The sequence below is a fragment of the Dermacentor silvarum genome, chromosome 2 (genome assembly GCF_013339745.2).
Source record: "Dermacentor silvarum isolate Dsil-2018 chromosome 2, BIME_Dsil_1.4, whole genome shotgun sequence".
Taxonomy (NCBI): domain Eukaryota; kingdom Metazoa; phylum Arthropoda; class Arachnida; order Ixodida; family Ixodidae; genus Dermacentor; species Dermacentor silvarum.
This window is the reverse complement of record NC_051155.1, coordinates 227,025,310-227,039,294: the sequence shown is the minus strand read 5'-3', so window position 1 is coordinate 227,039,294 and position 13,985 is coordinate 227,025,310. Positions and strand designations below refer to the sequence as shown.

Below are 13,985 nucleotides of genomic sequence, written 5' to 3'. Positions count from 1 at the left end.
AACCTCCTCCAGCACGAGTGAATCGATTCGGCTGAGCCAACATCGCGTTCGGCTTCACAGCGCGTCTAACAGGTGGCCGCGTACGCCCGAGCGCATCCCCCCTATAGAGCGACCACCTATAGCGATCCAAAGCGCGGTGCCATAAAACACATGAAAGAGAGAGAGCGACCGGGGCTTTTGATACTAAAAGCTGCAAGCCTTTCCCGATTGACGCATTCGCCGAGGTTCCTTCGCGCACACTCAGGTGGCGCCACCGGCGAAAGCCTTGCTACATTGCACCGGGCGCGCTGCGGGCGATCGCACTGGCTTCTGCCGGCGGAACGCGCCACCCGCCGACTGGGATTTCCGACTTCGATGCGACCGGCAGGTGAGTAGTTGCTCCTCTCTCACTCTCTCTTTTTTTTATTTCAGCCTTGCCGTTTTGCCTCCTTTCCTTTTGGCATTCCTTTGGTGCTGCTTCAAGTCGTTCTCGTTTCATTGGGAAGAATGGACTCGTCGTCGAAACGGGGGTTCTTAGGGATAGAAGGCGGCCCGACGCCTCCACCGGCTACCGGAACGCGTTAGCGGGGAGCCGGCGCGCTCCCTCTCCCCCTTTCTTGCTGCTGTGTCAGCTGAATCTAGACAAGCCGCTTCGCCCGGCTCGGACCGAGCGCCCAACGGTGATGTCGTTATGTGGCGCAGTGTATTGTCATTGGCAACGGTATCCGTTTGCGGCATTTCACTTCTAAACGCCGCCACTTTTGTGGCCACCGGTCTGCTAGGGAACCGTTTTCCGACCTGTTGTTTTATTGAAGGAGACCTGCTTCCACGACGTCGCAACTGTTGCAGACTATGTACACAGTCACTCACTGGCACGTTTCTGGAGTTCGACAGTCTTGAACGGAAAGATACACTAACGCAAACACTGATGCGACGCATGCACCTCGCCCCTTTTTTTAACGAGATATCTTCTTCTTGCAATGTATCTGCGCGGGAATTTCACAGATCAGCGAGCGAGTAACAGGTACGACACAACGTAGCCGGTACTCAAGGTTATGTGCGCATCCCGAAGGGACCTTATTGCAATTTCAATATGAAAGAAAGAACGCTCGTCCAGGAACTTTTAATTGTTAGACTTCTCGATACAACCTTTCCGATTCAATCCTCCTATAAATGACGATACCAAAGTCCTCGTAAAAACACAAAACTGAGACATTTCTGAGAATCGATACAAGTTCGAACAGCAGTTGTCGACCTGATAAAACACACATCTACATTCAGCCGGTCACTATTTAGACTCAGGCAACAAAGACGTAGACAAACCCTGAGAAGGTTCCTTTTTTTATTTCTTCTGTAATATTTTTGGAATCGTACCTTTCAAGTTGCTTTGTGACACGCAGTAGCCGTATACTAAGCGGCTACAATTAGTAGAATGCAAGGTAATTCGCGCACTTTCACTCCCTACCAGTATTTCAAGGGTCATGATATATGCAGGAACCGCCATTGTTAACTCTCTCAATCAATACTTCCTGCATCATTCTATGTTATGGCTTCAAGGTGGAACTGCGACGCGACAGCAGTCGGTTGGTTTATTTTGAAGATAATCTGGACAACGCAGCCTGACCACTTAAGTCTCGCTTTGCTAGAAGTTAGAATAAATATTTGATTTAGCGTAACTTTTTCATGTACCATAAATGTACCGCAACAAGCACAGGCAGCAGGACACAAATGCGACAAGTAAGTCATGGAACTCTAAGTTTGCTGCCTATTTTTTTATGCTGCGGCTTCGAGAAAAATGTATAACTTAAACGTATATGGATAACCAATGCTTACTTTTGTTAGCTAGTCGAAGAAGGATCCTCAGCGAAGTACGAACTCGGCTCGATTTCGCACATTTATGTTCACCGCCAACTACGGCTTCTGTAAATCACCGGCGCCAAGACGCTCACACTGGAACACATAACATCCGACGCGTTTTTTAAGGAGAGAATAAGCGGAGTAATTTTAAGTGGAACCTCGTTATTTCAGAACAATGTTGTTTGAATGTTCACGAGGAAGAACAAGGCAGCTTTATAATCGCTTGTTCTTATAGCGACAGCCATATACTATAACGAGACCTTTCCTTTAGTATATTAAAATCTACGACAACCAATGTTCAGCGCGCACGCACCTCGGGAACTATACAATTGCTCATAAAACCTACTTTCACAGAAAATAGACCACTGACGCTTCGCGGCGCATTGTTTTTTAATGGTACACGCAAGCACGGGTGTTTTCTCGGACAACGTTGGGAAGAATTGGTGTCCCTTGCTCTAACACTCCTCATTTCCATATCATGCCCGTGGAAACGTGTCTTTCACTTTAACAATCACTGCGACACTTTCCGGCCCCTCCCCCCTTTTGACCCACCCATGCCACCGTTGCCTTAACGCCATCTTTCAGCTAATGTTTTCCCCAAAAAGCCCCAATTTCATCTCGTTTCACGCCGACGCATTGTTGGCTGCGCCACTCGTTAGGCGGAAGCACCACGTGTAGACGTTAGCCGGGGAACAAGCCATTAGGCCCCACTAATCGCCGGTGCTGCAGCTTTTAATTTGTCTGGGTCGCGAGGCGGCGGCTTGCGGCTTGGTGCGCCGAGGTAATGACGACCGCCTCGGAGCCCCGTTAGCGCCTCGCGGTTGCACTCTCTCAAAACTCGCTCTCACGTCCGCCCTATAAAGAGTGCCGCTTAACAGGGCCCCGCGGGAATCTCAACAGCCTCCGTGTGTTGTCCGTCTGAGAGCAACGAACCACGCTGCCGGCGCATCCACCATGATTAAGGCGAACGCGCGCTTCGAAGACTCGTTCGGTGGGGTCTCGCATCAGAGCATGCGCGTGCCTTGCCTTAACGTTGCAGAGCGAGCTCCTCGAGAACCTGCTGACGTTAGACGTCAGGAAAATTATTGCAGAGCCACGCATCGAGCGTGCGGTAATAATTCCTGCAATATTTACCATACAATAGCACAATTCTAGTTCATGAGCTGGTCTAATCGAAGGGGCGAACATGCACAAAAAAATTGAAATGCATATTCGACTAATTAACAGAAATGCACTAATTAAGTTTTTGACTAATTACCTTATGGCCCATATTGTACCTTACAAGTTCTAGCCGTGGAGTTCGCAAGCCGGATCCACTTGGAACGAATTCTCAGGATGACACCAGCTTCAAGGTATTAATTCCCGAACTCTGCGGAGAAATGCATTAGCGTTCCAATTACTTTCTTGACAAAACGTCGTTTTATGCATTGAAGCACAGAAGTAAGTAATTTTTTGTGCAAGTAATGTCCGCTTCTCGGAGTAGACCAGCTCACGAACTAGAATTGTCCTCTCTGCCACAGGCAACCTTTAAAAATTTTGAAAGTGTTCGCTGAAACACCCGATATACTCAATAAAGCCAACAGTTAATTACTTACGTGGTCTTTGGGACCGAGTTCTAGTCACCTCTTAATATTTCAGCATGTAGATTTGCCAGCAATGCCTCTCGGCAACCAATAGCAGCGAAGGAAGGTGAGCGAAAATGCTCACTTCCCTATCTTCATCGCAACTGTTCTAGCACTGCAACAATATAGACGAAAACCAGTCTGTTTCTCACTGTTTATAACTAAAGTAAAAAAAAAAGGATTATGCGCCGAATCGATTGCCACTAAATATGGTTTCAATAGAATGAGGCAGTTTCGAAGCGATATGTGACAGTGGAAATCGGAGAGGCGCGCAAGGAATTATCCTGGATATGAACGGTATATTGAAATGCAAATAGTACGTTGAAACAACTAGAAACCGCTATATATAATAGTACACGATTGTGTCAGAGTACGCCCTCGCAAATGATGGATAAGAAGTTTAAAAGAAGCAAAGAGCGCATGTTAGCATAACAGTATATTGGTTAATCTTTCTGTCGGCACTTAAGCTGACGGAGTAATATTGAACCGTGTATTCTTTGTATTTTTGGTACTTCTGGTGCTTTGCATTCCACCGTGTCGTTTTCTTTATTCTTAGTTTTTATTGACATGATATAAGGAGTTGTTCGCGCGCAAATACGGTGCCGGCTACTCATCAGCTCTTGAATATGTGGTACATGCAAAGTACAGTTGCAACATAAGACATAACAATATACAACATAGTTACAACAAAGTTGCGTTGTATACAAGTCAAAATAACAAGACGAGATTCCGAAGATGCACTTAAAGTGATAATGCGAACAACGGTGTCACGTTGCGAATAAACACTCACGCAACGATGTTTTATAACCACTACAATATCGCGTATACACCTTGACACTAAAAATAAAGAATTTTATAATCCACGATTTTTCCGTGCCTTATTAACGGCCAATAATGTCACTGCCTACCAGAATTTTTTTTTAATTCCATTAAAGCGCACTTTTGTATTACCCTTGTTGGCCACGGCTCCTGATGATTTCTTCAAGCTAAGAGGTCTTCGGTCTAATGCCAATAATGACTATTGTCTAATGGGAATGACATAATGGCTTGGTGTGTATGGAGCGCGCATTCTATAATAATGTGTTATGTGTATTCATCAACACAGCCACAATCATACTCACGAATTTCAGCGAGGCCCATTCTATGTAAAAAGTGTTTTGTGTACGTTCTCGCTCCTGCCCAAAACTCACTCGCGTTGTCGATATCAAATTGTCTTACAGATTACAGAGATACCTATCTCCTTAAATCTCTTTACCCCGTGCAGGGTAGCAGATCCGATTTCTTTCTTTGTTAACCTCCCTCGAATTCTTTTGTTTCTTCCTCCATCTTTGTGACGATATTCGCCGGCATATCTGAAAAATGCAATGACACCGCATACTTGGGTTTGAGAACCAATACGTGTAATTTCAACCGTTTAAGAACTGCTTGGAGTTGGAAATCGGCATTCTACCGGGCCTTCAGCAGGGGACATGTTGGAGGCTCGCGGGCTGCTCTCCGATGACTGAACGGGACGGCATGTGCTTGCTTGGTATGCTTGGGCCTTCGTTGCCACTCGTGGTAGCGGTTGTCCTAATCTGGCGGCGAACCGCTCAACTACATCGTTCACACACATCCATGCGTCCGCTGGATATGCTACACAAAAGAGAAACGCTAGCACCACTGCTTATGTACCGGTTACGGCTGCCGAAACATTCGGCTCCCATGAAAACGTAGCGCGATGACCGAAATCGGTCGCAATAGAATGAAGATAGCATAAATTAAAGTTGGAAAAACATGCGGTGTAAATAGCCACCGGGATATGTCGAAGGTATCCTCGGGGCAAAAACAACATGAAAAGCCTGCTCCCATAGGTGCTTCAAAAAAGCAAAAACTGAAAGCTTTGACACTGCGTTCACTAGGACTGTGCTGCGGCAGAAACCTCAAGGCGGCTGCTTTAGTTGCTGATGATCATTCGATTTTACGATCCTTGTGCCTGCATTCGTAGGGTTATGTTTATTATGCATAATTCTGACCAAATGAGATGGAGTATGGCTCACGGTGGCTCAAACATTGCTACGCGATTTTTGCAGTTTATGACTAAGGCTGGTTTGCGGGTTCCTTTACCGAAGGAATCCATATAAAATGTATCGTAAGCCTGTCACTACCGTCCTTCCTAAGGTGCAGACAGAGATACATAAACGATTGATCATGCACCTGCTTTTACTACACCTGCCGTCCAGCCAAATGTGATCCTTCAAGTTAGCCTCGGTTGAAATGATGACGCACACGCAGAAAAAAAAAAAGAAGAATGTCACGAAGTTATAAGCGTGCAATATAAATAGAAATTACAGCTGCAGAGCGAGATAAAAACTCGGGAGAAGCAAGAAGAAGCAGTGTCAGTGCACGGAGTGAATACAGAAAAAGAGAAATCAGAAAAGGTCATGTTCGTAAGGCCGGATGAAGGAATCCAGGTGACGATGGCGATTTTCTTCATTCTGATTTTCCTTACGGGAACAAAGGCCGTCACAGGTGCAGAGGGACGCGGCTCGCAACGCTATTGCTGCGTTCGCAACGCTTCCCTGCTGCATTATGGAATAGCAGGAGATTCCGCGCGAGATAATAATGCAGCTTTGCTATCTTTGGCATTGCGCGAGCTACAGGACCCACCGTGTCGTAACCTTTCTTGCGCTGCACATAATGGGCATGAGCAAGAGCGCTTACGAAAGTAAGCACACGTGAATGTGGTATTCACGTCGGGCGCGGTCCGCGTTATTGCGCGTGCGCTGTCCCGGAGACAGAGTGTGTGATTAAGTTAGCCTGCTTGCATTCGAATCGCGCTTGCAGTCGCATGTAATTGTGGCGTAACATGCAATGTCACCGACAATCGCTACGCTGGCGTTTGCCCGGTGATGCTTTGCTCGGCGATGCTTGCAATGTTCCGTTGTTTGATTATTTTGTCCCGTTTTATCTTGTGGTGCCCCCAGACATCCACTGCACTGGCACTGAATGCAGGTTGGGCACCTGTGTCGTTCCATTCATTTTACTTACTCGGGAGAACAGTGATCAGGACCCGTACTTTCTAGCGATTTCTTCTTTCTTTTTATCTTTTTTCTTCCTTTCTTCGTCTTTGGTCCGTACGCCGCCGCGCCGCTGTTATCTCTTGGTTATGCCACTATATACGCACGACTCATTAGAAGGAGTGAATAGAACCGAAGGAGAAGAATTCTTTCAAAATGCGGTCATGGCAGGATTACCTTCTATTTCCGTATTAGGCAATTCACGCCTCGATAGCATGATTTCTTCGTTTCCATTCCTCTGTTCTTTATATCTGCAATACCTATTTATGTGTATTGTGCGCTTAGTGTTTATGATCGTCCTTATTTATTTATTTATTTATTTATTTATTTATTTATTTATTTATTTATTTATTTATTTTCAACTTCAAATTTATTTATTTATCAACTGGGACGGTCGTTTTTTTTTTATTGGTAAAAGAGAACGAAGGATGAGGCTGACAGGCTAAAACAATAGGCACGATAATAAGCGAAAGCCCCGAAGGCTACTTCTAAAATTTCAATACCTTTGTTTCCTATAAAAAATGTGTTACTGTCTTTGTCTCTCTTGTTTTCTGCTATTTCACTAGTATATACATTGCAACGTTTCTCGTTATATTTCTTGCCGTTTCACATAATTATGACATATAATTCTGATTTTTCATGTTTGTCTCAACGAAGGACATAGCACACATCAATTAGTGCCGTCGGACTCATGCTACAAAATTTTCGTTAACACTTACGAAATATAGATAGGCTTTCATTGCAGTAAGCGAAGGTACAGCTAACAATAATAATTAAAAAAGAAGGTGCAGTGATGAGCGCTTCGGGTTTGTCTAGAACCTTACCACTACGAATCCGGGACGCTAATGAAGACTTAATTAGTGAAATCTGCCCGCGAGTACAGAACCTTGTTATTGAGCTCCCTCGCCATCTTCAAGGAGCCTGCGTCTTGTAGTCCACTCCTCAGAGCAGCAATCATCGATTTTATCGACCCAGAGGCCATTAAGCTGTCGCGACCCTTATCTGTGTAACGCTTAAGATTATGAGTAGCGCGAAACATAAACGCAAAACTATGAAGCTTTTAGTGCATGGAGACGCTCTTAGCAAGAAGCTATACAAACTGCCGCCTCCCTAATCCCTGTACTAATCGCGTGTATTAATCTTTTTTTGTTTTCTTGTAATGATTCCGATCAAGAATGCTTTGGGGAGCAACGTTCATCAGGATGTTAGAATACGTGATCTTTGATGTGTTCTGAGTGAGTGCAAAGCACAGGTGCATGCTGCCACTCTTAGAAAGACTTCGTGCAGGTACTCGTGTGGCGCCTAACATGGCGAAGCCTAGGAAATACTCGTTCGATATATCTGCGGAGACTACAGATGGCACGATTGTGTTGTGGGCCACATTTAGAACGAAATATTACAAGCGTGCGCAAGAAAGACCTCGCGACCTGTAAGCACTTGTGAATTTAGAGCTTCAATCTTATTTAACCATTTCTTTTTTCATCTTGTCCAATTTTTGGTGTTACACTTGCCACGTGTCAACAAAGAGGAGCGCCTCGCGTTTCCGACAGATTTTCATTAAAATTTAACGTAACTTCAGTTTTGAAGAACTAACGTTCCAACCTAATGCTATACCAGAAGTGACACCGCCAACTGCGGAGGATATAATATATTCTCGATTGATCATTTTTGGGAATATCAGTTTCAGTGCTTGTTGGACGGGCTAAGCTCAGCGAAAGACGACGTCACAACAGCCGCAGCACACAGCTTCATGATCGGCTTTGTATTCATATTTCATATTTCTGGAGTGCGTTGAGATGGCTCCCGTCGCAAAGGTCAGACGTCGCCGAGGAAGTGGCGCCCCGCAAAAATGTTCAAGCACCCTAGACAATGAAGCCGAAGATTATACGGCCGTTCCCATTAGCGATGATCATGATGATAATTGCACTGGCTGCATCACAAACATATGCTTTACCAAAGAGAATGAGTGCACTTGATACGGCTTAATGTAGAGCGTGGTATATTCCGCATATATCGTTTTCCCAAGAGCCTTTTACAGGTACTTCAATTAGGCTGTCCGCCAGCGGGCAGTGCAGTTCGACTCAAGTTCATAGTAGCGTGGAAAGGCGGGCGAAGCCGTCATTCCTGAATTTACGCGCTCGTATGTTGAGCCGCTGCATGCCACTGTCATTAGCTAATGCAGTGGCATGTCAGAATATAGCAAAGGTTACCGACGACATAGAAAATTAATAGTTGGTGTCGACTGTCTGGTGTCGAAAGGATCAATATTTCGTTGGTTTGCATTGTTAAACCATTAGTTACATGCGTAACACCAATCACTTCTGCGAGTTCTTTCGCTGGAATAAAAATAAACTGACGCCTTAATTAGGCGTACGCCTTGAAAAGAGTCATTCTTTTGGCAACTTGGTTCTGGAAAGTCGACAGAGGGCTATTTGGCTATTTGGGCAATAGCTCTTGAAAGATTCCAGCGTAAAGTGGTCAATCTCTTTTTTAATAAAAATTTGACGTAAGGCTTAACTGTTCAAATAATGGAAATATCGGTGTAGACGTGCTTTAACGGCGCATATGAATATTTAGGCAGGAATTTCCTTCCCTTCTAAATATAAAATCGTCATTGGATCCTTCTTTATGCCTATCAATGTTGACAGCCAGACAATTAAACACGGCACCTACGCTCACACCAATTCACACGAGTATTCACCAGAATACTCGCTTAAAAGTTTAATTCTTTCCACAAATGATAAATAGGTGGAAAGAATTCACATGACAATCAACTTGTTGATGTATACCATGAGTGAACTTTTATTGCGATAGCAATTATATGGACACTTCAACCGGATTTCTGCCGTCGGCGTCGCCGTCGCCGTCGCCGTGAGGTTCCCTATAGATAAAATCTTCGCTGCGCGCCGTATGCCGGAGCGGAAGCGTGCGGGTACGCGCGCTATCACGGAGAGCGAATGCACTCAATCTCCCACGCGCAAGCAAGGAAGCAGGAAGCCAGCGCCGGAGGGAGCAAGAGGGGGGGGGGGGGGGGGGGGCGCACTTCTCTGCCAACAACCGCGCTCGTCGCTCGCTCGCACCGTCTCTTATCTCCACACGGCTCTGACCTTTACGCGCCGTGCATTCGCCGCTCAGTTTCCGTTGAAGCGATAAACCGCACGTACCTTCGCCCGCGGCGGCGTATGCTTGCTGCCAGCGTTATGACAGTCGTTGTCTGCTGTCATTCAGTGTGATCTCTTCGTGTTTGTTGTGCGCGCTCACACCATAGTTAGTAATAGTCGGGCCACATTTTCCAACGCACGCTACACATGCAATGCTGCCCGGATCGGCAGTGCAGCGCTACAGGTGTGTCCCTTCGCACGCGCTGCCCACGGGAAGCGCTTCTCATCAACACCACCGTTTCACACGCGCCTTCTCGTGGTCATCGAGTCTCTCTTCAAGTCGGTCTACTTACGCCGCAGCACACCTGCTTACTAATCAGCTCATGTTTACTACAATTCATATTGCTACCAAAGCCGCTCACCTTACTTCGTATGACATTGCTGTGTTGCTATCGCATTCATTGCTTCGCCCTTAGGGCGAAACTGTGACATTTTTTGTTTCGAAGTGAAGTTGTTCTATTCCTGATTGTTTATCGTTCGGCATTGTTTCACACTCCTTGCCAGAAAAAGTTCGCAGTATTGCGCAATATAAAATAAATAAAACTGAAAAGTTACATCGCGAAAGTGCGTGCCTAAGGACACGTATAAGAAATAAGCAGGGCCCAACGACGCCAAGTTCTATTACCTGAATTACCAGGTCACTTGAGTGACCTGGTAATTCAGGTAATTCAGATCACACACCTGGTAATTCAGGTTACGGACCTGCTAATTCAGGTCACGCGTGACCTGGTAATGAATTACCAGGTCACGCAAGTGAAAACGGCTTCCTTCTAAGTGTATAATAGTTTCAATTTCTTTCGCCATCGTATGATCTATAGGCATCAGTTTTTCAACAACTTTTTTTTTCCTTGTCACGAGCTTCATTCGTGAGTTATTGGAGATTCCGCGTATCAGCGCATGACTTCGAGTTGACCGCGCAAGGCCGAAGGGAAGGCACACGCGTCGGCACAATTTCTCTTACGCGCCACTAGCTCGTTGAGCTGTGGGGATCGATGACACGTGGCCCCAAACCACTATTTTGCGAGAAGTCATTGTGTTTCCCCGACAACTATCGTTCGAGACGCGCGGTCAAAGCAGGCTAGGATTGAATGTCGCACCGGGGTACTCCAGCCCGTCAATCTAAGTGGAGTACACTCCGCAGAGAGCAATTTGATAGTTTCATCGTCTACGCAATATCCATTTCCCATCACGTAGCAACTACGGTCTCAGTACGTCCCGATATATAGAATGGCTCGCAACGAGAGCCAGGGTTATTAGATGCGATGGTTTGTGCTCTCATTTCGAACGTTGCTCTACTTCGTTTTATCACCGACAGATCGGAAGAATCGTTTTCTATTAAAAAGGCAACATCCATACTGAGTAAAGGTCAGTAAGAGGACCTAAAAACTTTAGCAAAAAGAAGACAGAGATAAAGAAAAATTATTAATAATTGGATAGATAATAAAAAGAAACATTTACAAATAAACACATGAGTGGGCGCTGTAATTACATAATATCTTGTTTTTTTTTCGTTTATCTCAAACAAACATCGAATCAAGTTCCAACACATTTGAAAGCAAAAGCACGATACAAAGATTAATTATCTTCTAATTTAGGCAGGTTGAACTTGACAAGCCTATGTGTACGATGTGTTCAGTAAAGAACACATACGCCACACTATGAGTACTCTATAATAAGAAGGAGAAAAGTGGAAAGGAATTCTCATGCACATTGCTCAACATAGTTTCCACATGATAATTACAAGTGCAGGCAGATAGTGAATAAAGAGAAGGCCTTATAACCTTAGTGCAAAACAAACATTCGACGACTCGTGTAGTAACTATAAAATACATAAATGTAAACCACAGATATAAGAGAAACTAAATACAAAGCTATGCATGCACAGCTCTCCGTGTTAGCAATTCGTGTTTGTGGACATTTCGACAGGCTTTTCAATTTTCAACCCTTCTGCGGTACTGTTGAGGTTTCTGTTGAAGGGTTAGTCAAGCCTAAACACACACTTCACTTTGTATATAGTGAGACATTGTATTTGCACAGAACGTAAAATCTAGTGCATTATAAACAGCCTCTACTTGGACAGAAAGTATGAGTTCGGACAAGCCATGTCAGAAAAGAAATTGCAAAATTCTGCGAGATCACGCAACAGCGCACTTTCAACTTTAGCATGTTTCATTTTTCTCATCATACCGCGACCTCAGTGGTTTGTCGCTTCTACAGCGGAGCTATTCGTTGAAACAATGAACTCAACAGACGAGAAATTATCAATTATGAAATGAAGTTTACGCATTTCATAAGTAATTTGGACCTCTCTTGCATGACTGTCCGCTAAATTGCACGATCCCTATTCTGCGAGAAATTTGAGCTAGGCACTGGCTTGCTTAGAACTAAAGCGATTAACGCAATTGAAGCAGCTAATTACTCGTAGGTGCGAACGTGTCATTCACAGAAATTTTTCAGAAACATAGGCGAAAATAACATGTGACAAGCGTCTGCCGCGTGTCATCTGCGTTGTGACATGTATCGATTGTCCGACGTAACACTGAGCCAACTTTAAAAATATGCAAATGCCACGTAGCTGGACAGAACCAATGTAATGTCGTTGGCCGTAGCTTGGAGATACTCAAACTATTTCTTGCATTGCGCCAAATTACACAATAAGTCTTAATTAACTATTCAAAATCTCGTATATTATAACTAGATTAAAAGTGTTAATAAGAAACTTCTAGAGCAACACGGAAAACTTCAGATCCAGACATGTATTGCTCAATACGTGATAAATAGAAGCGGTTTTCTAAGAACGAGAGAAGCTCGCAAATACACGAAATGTGCCGCGAGCGGCCAGTCGCGCGACAATTTTTAGCGTATATTCGGGGCTTCTTTCATGCCTGGAAAAGCACTTTTATGTAGCACGTATTTAGCAACAGAAAGCTGGATCGGGAGTCCTTCATATTGCTCTACAATTTTCTCGTTCACACTTTTCGTCAAATTATAATATTTCAAAAGTTGAATTATTAATTAAGACTAATTGTGTAATTAGGCGGGATGTAAAAAATAGTCTGAGTTTCTCCAAACACCGGCAAACATTAACATTTCCTTGGTGGGATTAGAGGTGGGACAACCGGTATAATATCGAAGTAAAAAGCCTTCCCGAAGGATGTCGAAAGCACAGATATCTGCACAATGACTGAATAAATTTCAATATTCAGCTATACCCTGCATGTCAAGAACTTATGTCAAGAGATGCGGGCTATTTTGGGAAGGCGTAACGACAAAAATTAAGCGTTTGTTTTATTTCAAGGCACATGTAGGCGTTGCCCCGCATACTCCTACCACACTGTGGATGTTGTTGATGTCAGTGCGTCATCTTTTTATCTACGCCTCAAGTGTGTTGGCGAGACAGCATGCCCCTTCATGCATAGAAAATGTAACACTGCTGGGAGCCACCATCCATTACAGTGCTCAGTGCATCTAATTGTCGCCTCGAGTACGAGTCGCACCGCATCAGTGAGTGAATTTTCATTGTGCTCAGGAGCGTACAGCAAAGTAAAGGGTTAACACGTGGATGATAAACCCTTGCTAAAGAAAACAGCCGTCAGTGCAGGGTTCAGCTAACGACTGCAGCGACTCCGACAGTGCTAAACTGCCCGCATGGCTAAAAGCTTGCGATGCGGCCCTCCGAAAACTCATATCCGTTTCTGGCTGTCGTCTCTATTCATGAGCGGTGACATTTGGTGTCGTTGATAAAGGTGATACAAATGTCGATGTTCGTTACAAATGTTCGATTGTCAGTCAGCACCGATGTGTGTCGTCTACCGGTGTCCTTCGTTTTGTTGCATGCGCTGTTTCCTACGAGAGAACGCTTGCTTTACTTTTCGCAAGCAGACTCGAGCCGACCGTCGTTACATGGGTTTCATTTATTCATGTTTTAGCGGCACCATTTGGTAAATCCTATACTGCATCATATCTAACGCAGGTTGTTTTCTCGGTCTATGTGATTTGGTTTCATCGCTGCAACGCTGTCTTTCAATGACGAATTATCGGCTTTCAGAAGCAAAGCTGAACACAAGACGTGTGTCACTTTCTCCATTATTAGGCACCTAGAAATGTTGCATGCCGCGTTGCTCATCTCGGCACAATCCATTGTAACTCGGGAAGGGAGCCTTTTTGGTGAAGCGCGCCGGTGGCAAGGCACCTTCTCGGTGTTGAACGCAGCTGCCACTGGCGGTGCTGATCGGCGCTGCTCCAACCGGATACGATCGGATACGACCGGATCCGTTACAGGCACAGGTAGCGGTACAAGGTAAATAGAG

The 13,985-nt window shown here is 44.8% G+C and overlaps 1 protein-coding gene across 1 annotated transcript in view; it reads left to right on the top strand.

Annotated features, from left to right (window-relative positions):
• Positions 1-336: 336 nt before the first annotated feature.
• LOC119442799 (WASH complex subunit 3) overlaps positions 337-13,985 on the top strand; it is a 188,770-nt gene continuing 175,121 nt past the window's right edge. Inside the window, exon 1 of the mRNA XM_037707826.2 lies at positions 337-367. The gene's annotated coding sequence lies outside the window, so the exon portion shown is untranslated. The remainder of the gene's footprint in view (positions 368-13,985) is intronic.